This window comes from Pseudophryne corroboree, chromosome 8 (assembly GCF_028390025.1).
Source record: "Pseudophryne corroboree isolate aPseCor3 chromosome 8, aPseCor3.hap2, whole genome shotgun sequence".
Taxonomy (NCBI): Eukaryota; Metazoa; Chordata; class Amphibia; order Anura; family Myobatrachidae; genus Pseudophryne; species Pseudophryne corroboree.
Genome location: NC_086451.1, coordinates 138,935,170 through 138,950,181, shown reverse-complemented (window position 1 = coordinate 138,950,181; position 15,012 = coordinate 138,935,170).

Genomic DNA, 15,012 nt, shown 5'->3' with positions numbered 1-15,012 from the left:
GTGTGTGTGGGACAGTGTGCGTGTTTGTTAATTGTGTGTGTGGGACAGTGTGAGTGTGTTAATTGTGTGTGTGTGTGTGTGTGTGTGTGTGTGTGTGTGTGTGTGTGTGTGTGTGGGACAGTTTGAGTGTGGGTTAATTGTGTGTGTGTATACGACAGGCATTGTCTAGCATGATCGAAAGCATTGGAAGGCAACTCAGTCTCCAGTTCCTGAGCCCACGCTTCCACAGCTTCTGCAGCCCATGTCACTGCAATAGTGGGCCTATGCACTGCACCATTTAGGGTGTAGATTGCCTTCAAACAACCCTCCACACGCTTGTCCGTCGGCTCTCTCAAGGATGTGACAGTAGTTACAGGCAGAGCTGAGGATACTACCAGCCGCGCCACTTGCGAATTCCCTGCGGGGGTGTTCCCCAATTTTTACTAAGCACCACAGCGAGGGGGTAGCGAGCCAGCATCTTCTTGTGAGGCGTGAACTTCTTTCCTGGATTTTCTCAAGACTCCTGACGTATGTCAACTAAATTGTCAGAGTGAGGTAAAACTTGTTTAACCACCTTCTGACGTTTAAATCTGTCCGGTGTCTTAGGGGCAGCATCAGGCTCCGGTTCATCATCAACCTGAAAAATGAGCCTGATAGCCTCTAACAAGTCAGGAACATCCACCTGCGAAAAACAAATTCCCCATCAGAAGCATCAGCATCAGGATCAGAATCTGTGGGATCCGTATAAATGCCATCCTCATCAGACGAGGTGTCTGGGATGTTGGTGGATTGTGAGGAAGTAATTGCCCTCTTAGAGGACCCCTTGGTCTTAGGCGGGCGAGGTTTAGACTTTTGAGCAGTCAGTGATTGGTTCAATTGCTGTAATTGATTGGACAGTTGATCTGCCCACGGCGGGTTAACCGCGGAGACCATAAGCGGTTGTACCGGCACAGGAGGTCTCATAGGGGGCGTTAGTCTAGATACCAGCGTATTCAATAGCGTGGAGAAGGTAGCCCAAGGTGGGTCATTTTGCACCTCCGTTGCTACAGTCCCACTGGGGGGGGGGGGGGTAAGGAACCCCCAGAACCTGAACCCTCAGCTGCTGTGTTACCCTCAAATGTGTCTACAGCGTCAACACCACGCAATGTGGGATCAGCCCCAGCACAATTGCCCTTTGTAGCTGACATAATCAAAAGCTCAATGCACAGCAACACAGTTCAATATCAGCAGCACAATACCTGACAAGAACCCCCTGTGCAGTGTATCAGCACAAACAGGGAGTTCAAGAGGTATATGGTGACTAAAAATCACAGAGAAAAATACACACTGAGTATATCCTGTGAACTGCCTATATTATGATAAACCTGACACACTTAGCCCCCTCAGGTTATAGAATATAGGGATAGCAATCTGAGTGACATACACGAAATGGAGGTCACACAGCAGCTATATGCACACACACACACACAGAGTCACAGTTTGTACAATGCAGAAATTATGACATGCAATAAAACTGCACTGAACTAGCAATACAGAGTAGTACTATGTATAGCTATACACTTAATAGATATAACAATGCACAGTAAAGACTGGATGTATATCACAAGGTACTTGTACTAAATAACCCTGACTAAATGCACTTTTTCTTAACTAACACTGAATATGTCAGCAGACATGTAGAATACTTAAGTGTCCTGTAAAATGCACAGCACTGACAGGCAGGCGGCTTTACAGAGGAGGATTTGCCCAAACAGTCCCAGGATCAGCTCTGCTTGCTATAATGGCATCCAAACACTGACAGGGAGTGAGGGAGAGAGAGATGCAGCTCCAGGGCGGGAACATTTACTCTAAATGGCGCCCTGGGACTGGGGGAGGGGCTACAGGTCAAAGCCTTATCCCCCTGCTGGACTTCACCACTGGGTACAGGGGGCTTAATAAAACGGTTTTATGATAGAAAACCGACCTGTGCCCATGCCCTGGTGGTCTAATGGGGTCCCTGTACTACCACAGTGTCCATGCCAGCGTGTGTGGCCCGCCTCCCACCGGCCACGCGGGATCGCAATTTACAGCGGGTCCCGTCGAGGGGACCCCTTACCTCCTCCCTGAGTGCGGCCATGCAATTCGTGTGTGTGACTACCTTTTAAGAAAACTGGAGCCTCCGCTGTAGGTACCCGGCAACCAGGGCGCGGGAGTGTACAGCGCCGCTGGAGGAGGTGATAGAGCTGCAGCAGGAGATGTCTGACTGACATCTAACACGGTCAGTATCTCTGCTGCAGCCCTTGAAGTCTTCAATATTCTTTAAAAGCTTCTCTCAGGGCCAGGGCCGGCTCCAGGCCTACTAGCACCCTGAGCAAAAAAATTTCAACGTGCCCCCTCCCATCCTCTATGGCGCACGCGTGCCTGGAAAAGTGGGCATGGCTTCCTGGAAAAGTGGGCGGGGCCTCACAACTTCATATTATCAAACTATAAATAAATATATTTTCACACCCCCCTCTACGCACACAATTAGCAGCCTTATACATAACAGCTACAGTAGTGTTCCTTACACACAATGTCTCCAATATAGTGCCAGCTACACACAAGGGTGGTCATTCCGAGTTGTTCGCTCATTGCCGATTTTCGCTATGCTGCGATTTGTTGCTAAATGCGCTGCGCGTGGTACGCAGTGCGCATGCGCTTAGTTATTTAACACAAAACTTAGTAGATTTGCTGGTGTTCGTGCGGCGCTTTTCAATCGCACTGCTGATCGGTGAATGATTGACAGGAAAGGGGCGTTTCTGGGTGGTAACTGAGCGTTTTCTGGGAGTGTGCTAAAAAACGCAGGCGTGTCAGGGAAAAATGCAGGAGTGTCTGGAGAAACGGGGGAGTGGCTGGCCGAATGCAGGGCGTGTTTGTGACGTCAAACCAGGAATTAAACGGACTGAGCTGATCGCAATCTAGGAGTAGGTCTGGAGCTACTCAGAAACTGCAAGAAAATATTTAGTAGCAATTCTGCTAATCTTTCGTTCGCTATTCTGCTAAGCAAAGATACACTCCCAGAGGGCGGCGGCCTAGCGTGTGCAATGCTGCTAAAAGCAGCTAGCGAGCGAACAACTCGGAATGACCCCCAATGTCTCCAGTATAGTGTCAGATACACATAATGTCTATAGTAGTGCAGTGCCAGATAGGCATGATATACCCCCCAGCAGTGCCAGATAGACATGACATGCCCCGCAGAAGTGCCAGCTACACATGACATGCCCCCCAGCAGTGTCAGCTACACATGACATGCCCCCCAGCAGTGCCAGCTACACACAATATGCCCCCCAGCAGTGCCAGCTACACATGACATGCCCCCCAGCAGTGCCAGCTACACATGACATGCCCCCCAGCAGTGCCAGCTACACATGATATGCCCCCCAGCAGTGTCAGATACACATGATAGTGTTCACTCTAGAATTTTTTTAGGGCAGGGTGCTGATCACGGGGAGGGCACATTTTGTATTCGGGAGGGCACATTTTTAAGTTAGAAGGGCAAAATTATGTACACACCGTAATGCTTGGTGCTCCACAGGCGAAATCATGGACAATGCGCGGCAAAGGCGCGCATCAACATTTAGGGGCGTTGCTTCGTGGGGAAGGGGCGTGGCCACATAATAGTGGCAATTCGCATTACACCACACAGCAGTGCAGCTAATACACATTGCACCAGGTAGAACCTCCTATACACACTGCGACAGGTAGAGCACATTATACACTTTGTGCCAGGTAGAGCACTGCGACACATTGCACCAGGTATTGCACTGAGACACAGGAACACTACATGACATGCCCCCCAGCAGTGCCAGAGGCACATGACATGCCCCCCAGCAGTGCCAGAGGCACATGACATGCCCCCCAGCAGTGCCAGATGCACATGACATGCCCCCCCTGCAGTGCCAAATACATAAATGCCCCCACTGTGCCAGATACATAAATGCCCCCACAGTGCCAGACACATAAATGCCCACACAGTGCCAGATACATAAATCGCCACACAGTGCCAGATATGCCCCCATAGTGCCAGATAAATTAATGCCCCCCACAGTGCCAGATAGATAAATTCCCCCACAGTGCCAGATACATTAATGCACCCACAGTGCCAGATATGCCCCCACAGTGCCAGATACATTAATGCCCCCCACAGTGCCAGATATGCCCCCACAGTCCCAGATAGATGAATGAACCCACAGTGCCAGATACATTAATACCCCCACAGTGCCAGATATGCCACCATAGTGCCAGATAGATAAATGACCCCACAGTGCCAGATATGCCCCCACAGTGCCAGATACATTAATGCCCCCACAGTGCCAGATAGATAAATGCCCCCCACAGTGCCAGATAAATGCCCCCCACAGTGCCAGATAAATGCCCCCCACAGTGCCAGATAAATGCCCCCCACAGTGCCAGATATGCCCCCACAGTGCCAGATACATTAATGCCCCCACAGTGCCAGATATGCCCCCACAGTGACAGATACATTAATGCCCCCACAGTGCCAGATAAATTAATGCCCCCACAGTGCCAGATAGATAAATGCCCCCCACAGTGCCAGATAGAAAAATGCCCCCCACAGTGCCAGATATGCCCCCACAGTGCCAGATACATTAATGCCCCCACAGTGCCAGATATGCCCCCACAGTGCCAGATAGATAAATGACCCCACAGTGCCAGATACAGTAATGCCCCCCACAGTGCCAGATAAATGCCCCCACAGTGCCAGATACATTAATGCCCCCCATAGTGCTACATATGCCCCCAGAGTACCTGCTGTGCAGACTATGAGGGAGTGCTGCTGGAGATCTATGCGCGCTGTGCGAGCCACCGAGCTGGTGCCTGAAAGTGATCTATGTGCGCTGTGCGGCGCCGGTGTCTGACATCAGACGTCGGCGCAGCATAGCGCGCACAGATCACTTTACAGACAGGAGGCGGTGCGGGAGGACAGCTGCTGCAGGCTACAGGACAGGGCCGGCTCCAGGCTCCGACATGGCAACGCCCTTTAAGGGTGGCGCCCTGCACGGGCGCTCGAGTCGAACATGCCTGGAGCTGGCCCTGCTCAGGGCTGCTTGAGCAGCCCCCCTGTTATGTGCCTGCTTATTGCTTACTTATAGAGGAGGCGTGCCTGCTTACTGCTTACTTATAGAGGAGGCGGCGCTATGCATCTTGGGAGGAAGGTCAAAGCTTTGAGCCTGTTGGTTCCTCGGATCAAGATCCTACTCTACACCCCAATGTCAATCCCTGTGGAACCCAGTGTACCCCGCAGCAGAAATAGGAGCCAGCCACACCGTGCCTCTGTAGCTGAGTAAAAACACAGCTGGGTCGCCACACTAAATCCCTTCAGAGGACTTAGTATACTACAACCTCCTCCCCCTTACTATGACCCCCTGGTACCGCTGAGGAGACGTGGAGTTTTCTTGGAGGAGCTGCGCGTCTCTAGGATGCCTGCCAGTATGAGCTGCAGAGGGAAAATGGCGCTGGTGAGCTGCTGGTCCGCTCATAGTGAAGCCCCGCCCCCGTAATGGCACGCAGCTTCCCGGTCTTTTTTATACTGGCCTGTGGTTTAGAGTGCTTAACCGGGGGTTAAAACACTCTGTAAGCTAGATGGCCAGTGTGGGTATCATTGGTGGCTCAGCGCACCCCTCCCAGCGGGCTTGCTGAGCCGCCAGAGCGCAGCTTGCATGTCAGCGCTGCACTCCAATCCTCATGCTGCCATTTCAGCCAGCGACCCGCTAACCGGGATGCCGGAGCTGTACTCACCATTCTTCTATCTTCGGCTCTGTTAAGGGTGGCGGCGCGCTGCAGGAGGGTTTGCTCGCCGTGGTGGGGCTTGCGAATGACTCCCTCAGGAGCTCAGTGTCCTGTCAGCGGAGAAACTGGACCATTAACCCTTTAGGAAGTTGGGCCGTTCTCCCCCCTAAGTCCCACGAAGCAGGCATGCTGGTGCCACCCAGCAATGCCTGTTAAACAACAATCCGAAAATAAATGTAGAAAACTCTTCAGGAGCTTCCAAGAGTGTGACCGGCTCCTCCGGGCACATTTTCTAAACTGAGTCTGGTAGGAGGGGCATAGAGGGGGAGCCAGTGCACACTATTGATTTCTTAAAGTGCCCAAGGCTCCTAGTGGACCTGTCTATACCCCATGGTAATAATGTGGACCCCAGTATCCTGTAGGACTTAAAAGAAACAAGGGTTTCTATTCCAACCTGTTTGTGGTACCGAAACCGGACGGTTCGGTGAGGCTCATTTTTAACCTCAAGTCACTGAATCCATATGTACGGGTGTTCAAATTCAAGATGGAGTTGCTGAGAGCGGTGATCTCAGGTCTGGAGGAGGGAGAATTCCTGGTGTCTCTGAATATCAAGGATGCGTACCTTCATATTCCGATTTGGCTGCCTCATCAGGCTTATCTAAGGTTTGCATTGCAGGACTGTCATTACCAGTTCCAGGACTTGCCCTTTGGGCTCTCCACGACCCCGAGGGTATTTACCAAAGTGATGGCGGAGATGATGTTTCTCCTCTGCAAACAAGAAGTGAACATAGTACTGTACCTGGATGATCTGCTGATAAAAGCACCATCCAGGGAGAGGTTGTTGCACAGCTTTGCCCTCTCCACATGACTTCTCCAGGATCACGGGTGGATTCTGAACCTGACAAAATCTCACCTGGAACCAACATGGAGGCTTCCGTTCCTGGGGATGATACTGGACACGGAGGAACAGAAAGTATTCCTTCCTATGGAAAAGGCATTGGTAATTTAGTCAATGGTGCGGGACATCCTCAGGCCAAACCGGATATCGGTACATCTGTGCATTCACCTCCTGGGGAAGATGGTAGCCTCTTACGAGGCTCTGCAATACGGAAGGTTTCACACAAGGACCTTCCAACTGGATCTGCTGGACAAATGGTCCGGATCGCGTCTCCACATGCACCAGAGGATACGTCTGTCGCCAAGAGACAGGATTTCTTTTCTGTGGTGGCTGCAGACTTCTCACCTGACCGAGGGGCGAAGGTTCGGGATTCAAAAATGGATTCTGCTGACCATGGACGCAAGCCTCAGAGGTTGGGGAGCAGTCACCCAAGGAAAACACTTCCAAGGAAAATGGATAAGTCAGGAAACTATTCTTACGATCATTGTTCAGGAACTAAGGGCCTATACAACGCCCTTCTGCAGGCAGCACATCCTCTTCAAGATCAAGCCATCCAAGTTCAGTCAGACAATGTGATGGCAGTGATGTACATAAACCGACAAGGCGAAACGAAGAGCAGAGCAGCAATGTCAGAGGTGACAAGGATTCTCCTCTGGGCAGAGAGACATGCTGTGGTGCTGTCCGCGATCTTCATTTCGGGAGTGGACAACTGGGAAGCAAACTTCCTCAGCAGACACGACCTCCACCCAGGAGAGTGGGGCCTTCACCCGGAGGTGTTCGGGTGCTTGACTCATCGGTGGGGGACTCCACAGGTCAACATGATTGCCTCTCGTCTCAATAAGAAGCTCCAGCGGTTTTTGCTCCAGGTCAAGAGACCACAGGCGGTGGCGGTGGATTTCAATTACCTACCGGTAAATCCTTTTCTCGTAGTCTGTAGAGGATACTGGGCGCCCAACCAGTGCTTTGTGTTTCCTGCAGGGTTACTTGGTTAAGTATTGTTGTGGGTACAGCCATTGCTGTTCCTGTTCATGTTGTGTTAACATGGTTTTCTTCTTGTTTGTGTGTGCTGGTTCAAATCTCACCAGTATCCTTTCTGAATCCTTCTCTCAAGATATGTCCATCTCCTCAGGCACAGTTTCTAGACTGAGTCTGGTAGGAGAGGCTAAGAGTGAAGAGTAAGTGCACACTATTGATTTCTTAAAGTGCCCAAGGCTCCTAGTGGACCCGTCTATACCCCATGGTACTAATGTGGACCCCAGTATCCTCTACGGACTACGAGAAAAGGATTTACTGGTAGATAATTAAAATCCTATTTTCTTACTTTATTCCCAACTCAGAAATCAGGCCCAATATGTATTGAGGGCTGGGTTTGCAAAATTGTAGTTTCTTCCAAGTCTTCATAGGTAAAGCAGTAGCGCAGTTAAGTATGAGAACCGTGATCGGTCCACTATGTCAAGTACTTTTTGGTGTATACTGTTATTCACATATGTAAAAGCTGGTAAATTTGTTTCAATGGACTCCATGGGGTAAATTTACTAAGTTGGGAGATTTTTAGAACTGGTGATGTTGCCCATGGCAACCAATCAGATTCTACTTGCCATTTATCTAGCTGCTTCTAGCAGATAATATATATAATCTGATTGGTTGCTATGGGCAACATCACCAGTTCTAAAAATCTCCCACCTTAGTAAATTTACCCCCATGTTCCTTTTACTATATGTTGTATCAGTTTGCCTTATCCCATATTCATTTTACCATATCTTTTATTCATATCACCATGTGTCATATTAATTTCACCATGTATCATATTCATTTTACTATATACAATATACATTTCACCATTTGTCATATGTATTTCATCATATCTCATATTCATTTTTCACCATGTACCATATTCATTTCACATTGTGCCATATTCACTTATTATATACAGGGCAGCAAAGAGCCTGGCCGGGCCCAGGTACTTTACAGGCAGCGTGGCCTAATAATGGGAGGCGTGGCCCTGCCCACTTAGAAGAAAATACAGGGGAAAAAAACAGTACTTTAAGTGCCTATCTAACTGCCGCACGGGATGCCGAATGTCAGTATACCAACATTGGCATCCCGAACGGCAGAATGCTGGCAGTGGGGTGAGCGCAACAAAGCCCCTTGCGGGCTCACTGCGAACACCACACTGCAGGCTCGGAGGCGAGCTACGCTCTCTACAGGTTCTATCTATATGTCGTGGACACCCATTAGAGGGGGAATCACCTACCTCACCGGTATTGTGACAGGCAGGATCCTGACGAGCGGTATGCTAACCGCATCATAGGCGTGCGCACGGGGGGTGCCTGGTGCGCACAGGCACCCCCTAATGTCCGGCACCCCCCACGACTGCTGCTGCTGCATTGATCGTCGATTGCCGTGCATGCTCTCATTCCTGTCCCCCACACCCACTGTGCACGCAGCAGGCCGAACGTCCAGGACAGGTTAATTCATTTTAATGGATTCGGCATCCGTAGTCCTCCTCCGCATAACTGCGCACGGTGGCATGATGATATTGCGCCGCACGCCCGCCCGTGCTTCCGGCCTGCGCCACCGCCCACCCTTGATCTCTCTCCTAGTTGTGTGCTACACCACGCCAATGACACAGCCCACATCGTTCTTCTTAGGAGGTGAAGAGAAGGAGGGTCAAATTCAAATATGAGAATTTGACAAACAATGTGACAGTTTTTCAGCAGAGAGACAGAGTACTGTCACTGTGTGAGTAAGTGACAGTAGTTTGTAATAACTTTAAATAAATTGCAGCTGAGCCTGTTCCTGCAGGGGAATGAGAGGGGGCCAGTCAGGGGGAGAATACAGTACAGTATATTATTATTATTATTATTATTAATAATAAAAATGTCTTATTACTACTTATATTACACGCAGAGGCAGAACTCTGGGAGGCAACGGAGTCATCTGCCGCCGGGCTCCTGCTTTGAAGGGGGGCACCTCTCCTCCTATTCTGTGACACCATTGAATTAAGTTCATTGATAGCTGCCGCTATCTCTTCAGTGGCCGACTTCCTCACTGGCCCCTGCACCTTACAAGTCACACCCTCTTTATTATACTGTAGATAGACATTTTACAAGTATCACACCCAGGATTAGAAACCACAACCTATTACACTGGAAGCAGACAACTTTCTGATGAAGCTGTTTGCTCCTGTATAGAAAATTTGAGAATTTTAACTATATGAAGATACTTCTCTGACAATTACACGTAACTTCATATAGTTAGAATTCTCATGCATCCTGTACAGGAGCAAATAACTCCATCAGTAAAGTGTCTGCTGTCATTGAAGCAAGTCATGGGTTCTAATCCTGGGTATGACTGCTAAGAAATGTGTGATTTAAAATAAAAGACAATAAAATAAAAGACAATTAAATGTATAAATACAGTATATACATTTTTTCAGAACACTCCACACACACACACACACACACACACACACACACACACACACACACACACATATATATGCATACATACATACATTCATATATTTATCTTACTATAGGAAATAGGGGGACACCAATATTTTTCTTGCCTCCGGGCAACGGTGTTGAACTTACGCCACTGATTACACGGTATATTATACTATGTAATATAAGTAATAATTAAACATTATTAATAATATATATTTCAAGGGATTAGGAAATAATCTATGGTGTTGCAGTTTTAAGTGCAGGCTAACAGGGCGGCCACCCGGGGCGCTGTGGCCAGTCAGTCTGCAGGCGTCCACCAGCAACCCGCTCAGTTACGGCTGCAGGCAGGTGCTGGAGGCTGTGTGGGCGCCTGCCTGCATCCGAAACCAAGGTGGAGAGTGGGCAGACAGACGCTAGAGGTTCTACTTGACCTCTAGCATCTGACAGTAAATGTTGTGCACCTTAAGCATCGGGAACGCTGACGCTACTGGGAGAAGATGCAGAAATGCATCTTCTCCCATGTAAACCCCTAACATAAAGCATTAACCCCCTGGCAATGACCATGAACCCCCTGGCAATGAGCATGAGATCCCTGGCAATGAGCAGGAAGCCCCTGGCATTGAGCATGAAACCCAGAGCATGAAATCCTTGGCAGAGAGCATGAGACTCCTAGCAATGAGCAGGAAACCCCTGGCAATGAGTATGGAATCCAGAGCATGAAACTCCTAACAACAAGCATGAAACCCTTGGCAACGAGCATGAGACCCCTGACAATAAGCAGGTAATTTAAAAGTATTTAGAAGCCTTTCCATGGGGCATAATTAATAAAGTACATTATTGTGTGTGGAGCATAAAGTGGTGTCAGGGGCATAACTGTATGGCATAATGTGTAATGGGCACTACAGTGTGTGGCATAATGTGTAATGGGCATTATGGCATTTGGCATAACATGTAATGGGCATTACAGTGTGTGGCATAAGTTGTAATAGGCATTACACTGTGTGGCATAAGGTGTAATGGACATTATGGCATTTGGCATAACATGTAATGGGCATTACAGTGTGTGGCATAAGTTGTAATAGGCATTACAGTGTGTGGCATAAGGTGTAATGGGCATTATGGTGTGTGGCATAATGTGTAAAGGGCATTACAGTGTGTGGCATTGTGTGTAATGGGCATTACGGTGTGTATAATAATGTGTAATGGGCATTATGGTGTGTGACGTAATGTGTAAGGTGCATTATATAAGTAGGAAAAATTACAAATAATGTAAAGGACATGAATCTAGTTGTGTAATGTGAATTGGTACTATTCTGTGGCCGTGAAGCTACAGCCCTACTTTTTTATGTGCGCCTTCGGCGCGCACTGTCCCTATTTTATATTTAACATAAATTATATCTATCTATCTATCTATCTATCTATCTATCTATCTATCTATCTATCTATCTATCTATATATCTGTGCATCAATACCCTATACTATTTACTTTGCATTGAGTGCAAATATGTGGTACTAGACATGCCTGGTAGGCGGTCCTAGACACGCCCATTAGGTGGTGTTAGTCATGCCCAATAGGTTGTATTAGACACGCCCTCAATCGCGCACCCCTTAATAAAATGTGCTGCGCACACCTATGTAACCGCATACCGACCACACTGCAGCCCAGCACACAGCAGTGTTGCTTGGCTGAGGAGAAGAGCTGCAAGTGCTGCTGCTAGGTGGGGGAGGGAGCCTCTGAGCCCCTCCATCAGACCTTGGCCCAGGTAAATAGCACCTGTCCCCCTCCCCCCTCGGCACCACTAAATATAATAGGATTATAATAATTATCCCAGCTACAGATGGAGCTATGCTCATTGAGCGTGGCTGAATCGCAGGTGAGGGGCACGCGCCATGCCACGCCTGCGTCTTGGTACGCCGCCGAGCCTACAGAGACTCTCCCATTCAAAGTGAATGGGGCACGTGTGCGTCTATGACGCATGCGCATCCCATTCGTTCCCGGTGCTGCTGTCGGACGGGATCCTGGCAATCGGAATGCCGACACCGAAATCCCGACAGCTGCCAGAATGCCGACACTGGAATCCCGACAGCCTCAGGAGACTGCTGCCGGAATCATACTGAACCCCACAACGGTGTCAAGCTGATATGTCTTGAGGGTTTATTGGGCCTAATTCAGACCTGATCGCTGTTGTGCGAAATCGCACAGCGGCCGATTATCAAATGACTGCGCATGGATCGCAATGCACATGCACTAGGCCAAACTGCGAAAGACTCGTGCGAAAATTTTGACTGCTAGGCATACGCAAGAAGATTGACGTTTGGGTGTGGTAAATGGCCGTTTTCTGGGAGTGTCTGGAAAAATGCAGGCATTCTCAAGTGTTTTCAGGGAGGGTGTGTGATGTCAGCTCCGGCCCCGATCAGCCTGTTTGTATCACACTGTAGGTGTGAGTACAGGACTACGCACAGACTGGAAAAATCATTCGATGGTGAGTGAGTTGCGAATTGATTTGCAGATATCCATTGTCTGGCGAAGTTTTGCACGGCATAAGCATGTATTCGCACACTTGCATGGGGCGGGTTTTCACTCTCTATGGGCGGCAGCTATCTGATCGCAGCCATCTGCAAAATAGCAGAGGAGCAATAAGGTCTGAATTAAGCCCCTTGTCTTGATGGTTTATTTTGGTTACCAGTAGACAATAACTTTCTCATTGTACTATGATGATGTAGAAAAAAAACAAGATTGTAATCAACAGTACAGTGCAATATGCGTGCATTAAGGGGAGTCTGTCACTCCAATATAAAAATGTTAATCTTTGTCTGCGAGTGGTTTTTTTTTCTGTTTCTTTTTCCTTTACCATAGTACCCAAAGCCCAAGAGGGTCAAAGAGATTCCAGACAGATGCTGACCAGACCATTCCTGGTGAACGAGTCAATTAAATATATGGCTCCATCATTATCAACTTTTTCTGCAGACTATTAATTTAATTTGCCCAAGAAAGATAATTTTGACTGATATATCTGTCCTCTGGGGATATCTATATTACACACAAAAGATAATAATGATGACTGATATACCTTTGTCCTGAATGCATTTATAAGCGAGATTTGAAGTTGGTTAAGGTGGTATATTACAATATTATACATGCATCTCAAAATACAGACATAAAGACTGGAAACACATTTTTGCTTGTAAGTTCTTAAGAACATCTTTACATCTACCACTAAATTAGATCCTAAATAAGGAGAGTTATGGTAGACTTACCATTGTTAACTCTCTTTCTGCGAGGTACACTGGGTTCCACAGGAAAACATCAGGTGTGTAGAGTGGATCTTGATCCAGAGGCATCAACAGGCTAAAGCTTTAGGCTGTTCCAGGATGCATTGGGGCCTCCTCTGTAACCCCGCCTCCAGGCACTGTGAGCTCAGTTTCGTTAACCAGTCCAATGTAGGAGCAGGTAAGAGAGAAGGCAGATGTTAGTCACATAGAACCACATTCTCATGACAGGAGAAGGGACCAGCGGCTAATGCCATACAAACCCATAGAAGCTATGTGCGTCAGGGTGGGCGCCCTGTGGAACCCAGTGTACCTTGCAGAAAGAGAGTTAACAATGGTAAGTCTACCATAACTCTCCTTTTCTGTAGTGGGTTACACTGTGTTCCACAGGAAAACATCGGGGATGTCCTAAAGCAGTTCCTCAAGAGAGGGGACGTGCCTTAGCGGGTATGAGAACCCGGCGTCCAAAGGAAGCATCCTGGGAGGTGGAAGTATCAAAGGCATAGATCCTAATGAACGTGTTCACTGAGGACCATGTAGCCACCTTGCACAATTGTTCTGCGGACGCGCCAAGAAGGTCCAACAGACCGAGTAGAATGGGCTTTAATAGCAGCAGGAGCTGGGAGTCCAGTCTGCGCATAAGCTTGTGCAATCACCATTCTAATCCATCTGGCCAAGGTTTGCTTATTCGCAGGCCAGCCACGTTTGTGGAAACCAAATAGTACAAAAAGGGTATCTGACCTCCTGAGAGAGGCAGCCCTCTCCACACATATATACGGAGAGCCTGTACCACATCCAAAGACTCTTTGGGTGACAAATCCGAAGAGATAAAGGCTGGGATCACAATCTCTTGGTTAAGGTGAAAAGATGACACCACCTTAGGTAAATAACCTGGGTAAGTTCAGGCACTGCCCGGTCATGATGTAATATTAGAAAGAGTGGACGACAGGACAAAGTGTCTAGGTCCGACACCCTTCTAGCAGAGGCAGTAGCCAACAGAAACTGGAACTTGACTGTGAGCCATTTAAGGTCCACTGACTCAAGAGGTTCAATTGGAGACTCTTGCAGGGCATTCACGACAACAGACAGATCCCATGGAGCCACAGGAGGGACATAGAGAGCCGGAATCCTTAATACACCCTGAGTGAATGTATGAACGTCAGGTAGAGATGCAATTTTTCTCTGAAACCACACCAACAAGGCAGATATGTGAACCTTGAGGGAGGCCAGACGAAGGCCTAAGTCCAGGCCTTGTTGCAGGAAAGCCAGGATTCTGGATGTTTTGATTCTGTTCATATCATAGTTCTTATCAGCACCCCAGGTGAAGTAAGAATTCCAGACCCTGTAGTAGATCCGGTCAGATGCCGGTTTGCGGGCTTTCAACATCCTCAGAGAATCCTTTGGTCCTGAGGAGTGATGCTTCAAGAGCCATGCCGTCAAAGCCAGTCTGGCCAGGTCTGGATAGAGACAAGGCCCTGTATGAGGAGGTCTGGTCATTGAGGAAGTAGAAGAGGATGCTCTGTCGATAGACCCTGCAGGTCCGAAAACCAATGCCGTCTGGGCCACGCCGGCAGTAGTCTTCCTCCTTCTTGCTTGAACTTCCACAGGACCCTGGGCAGGAGTGACACTGAATGGAACATGTAATGC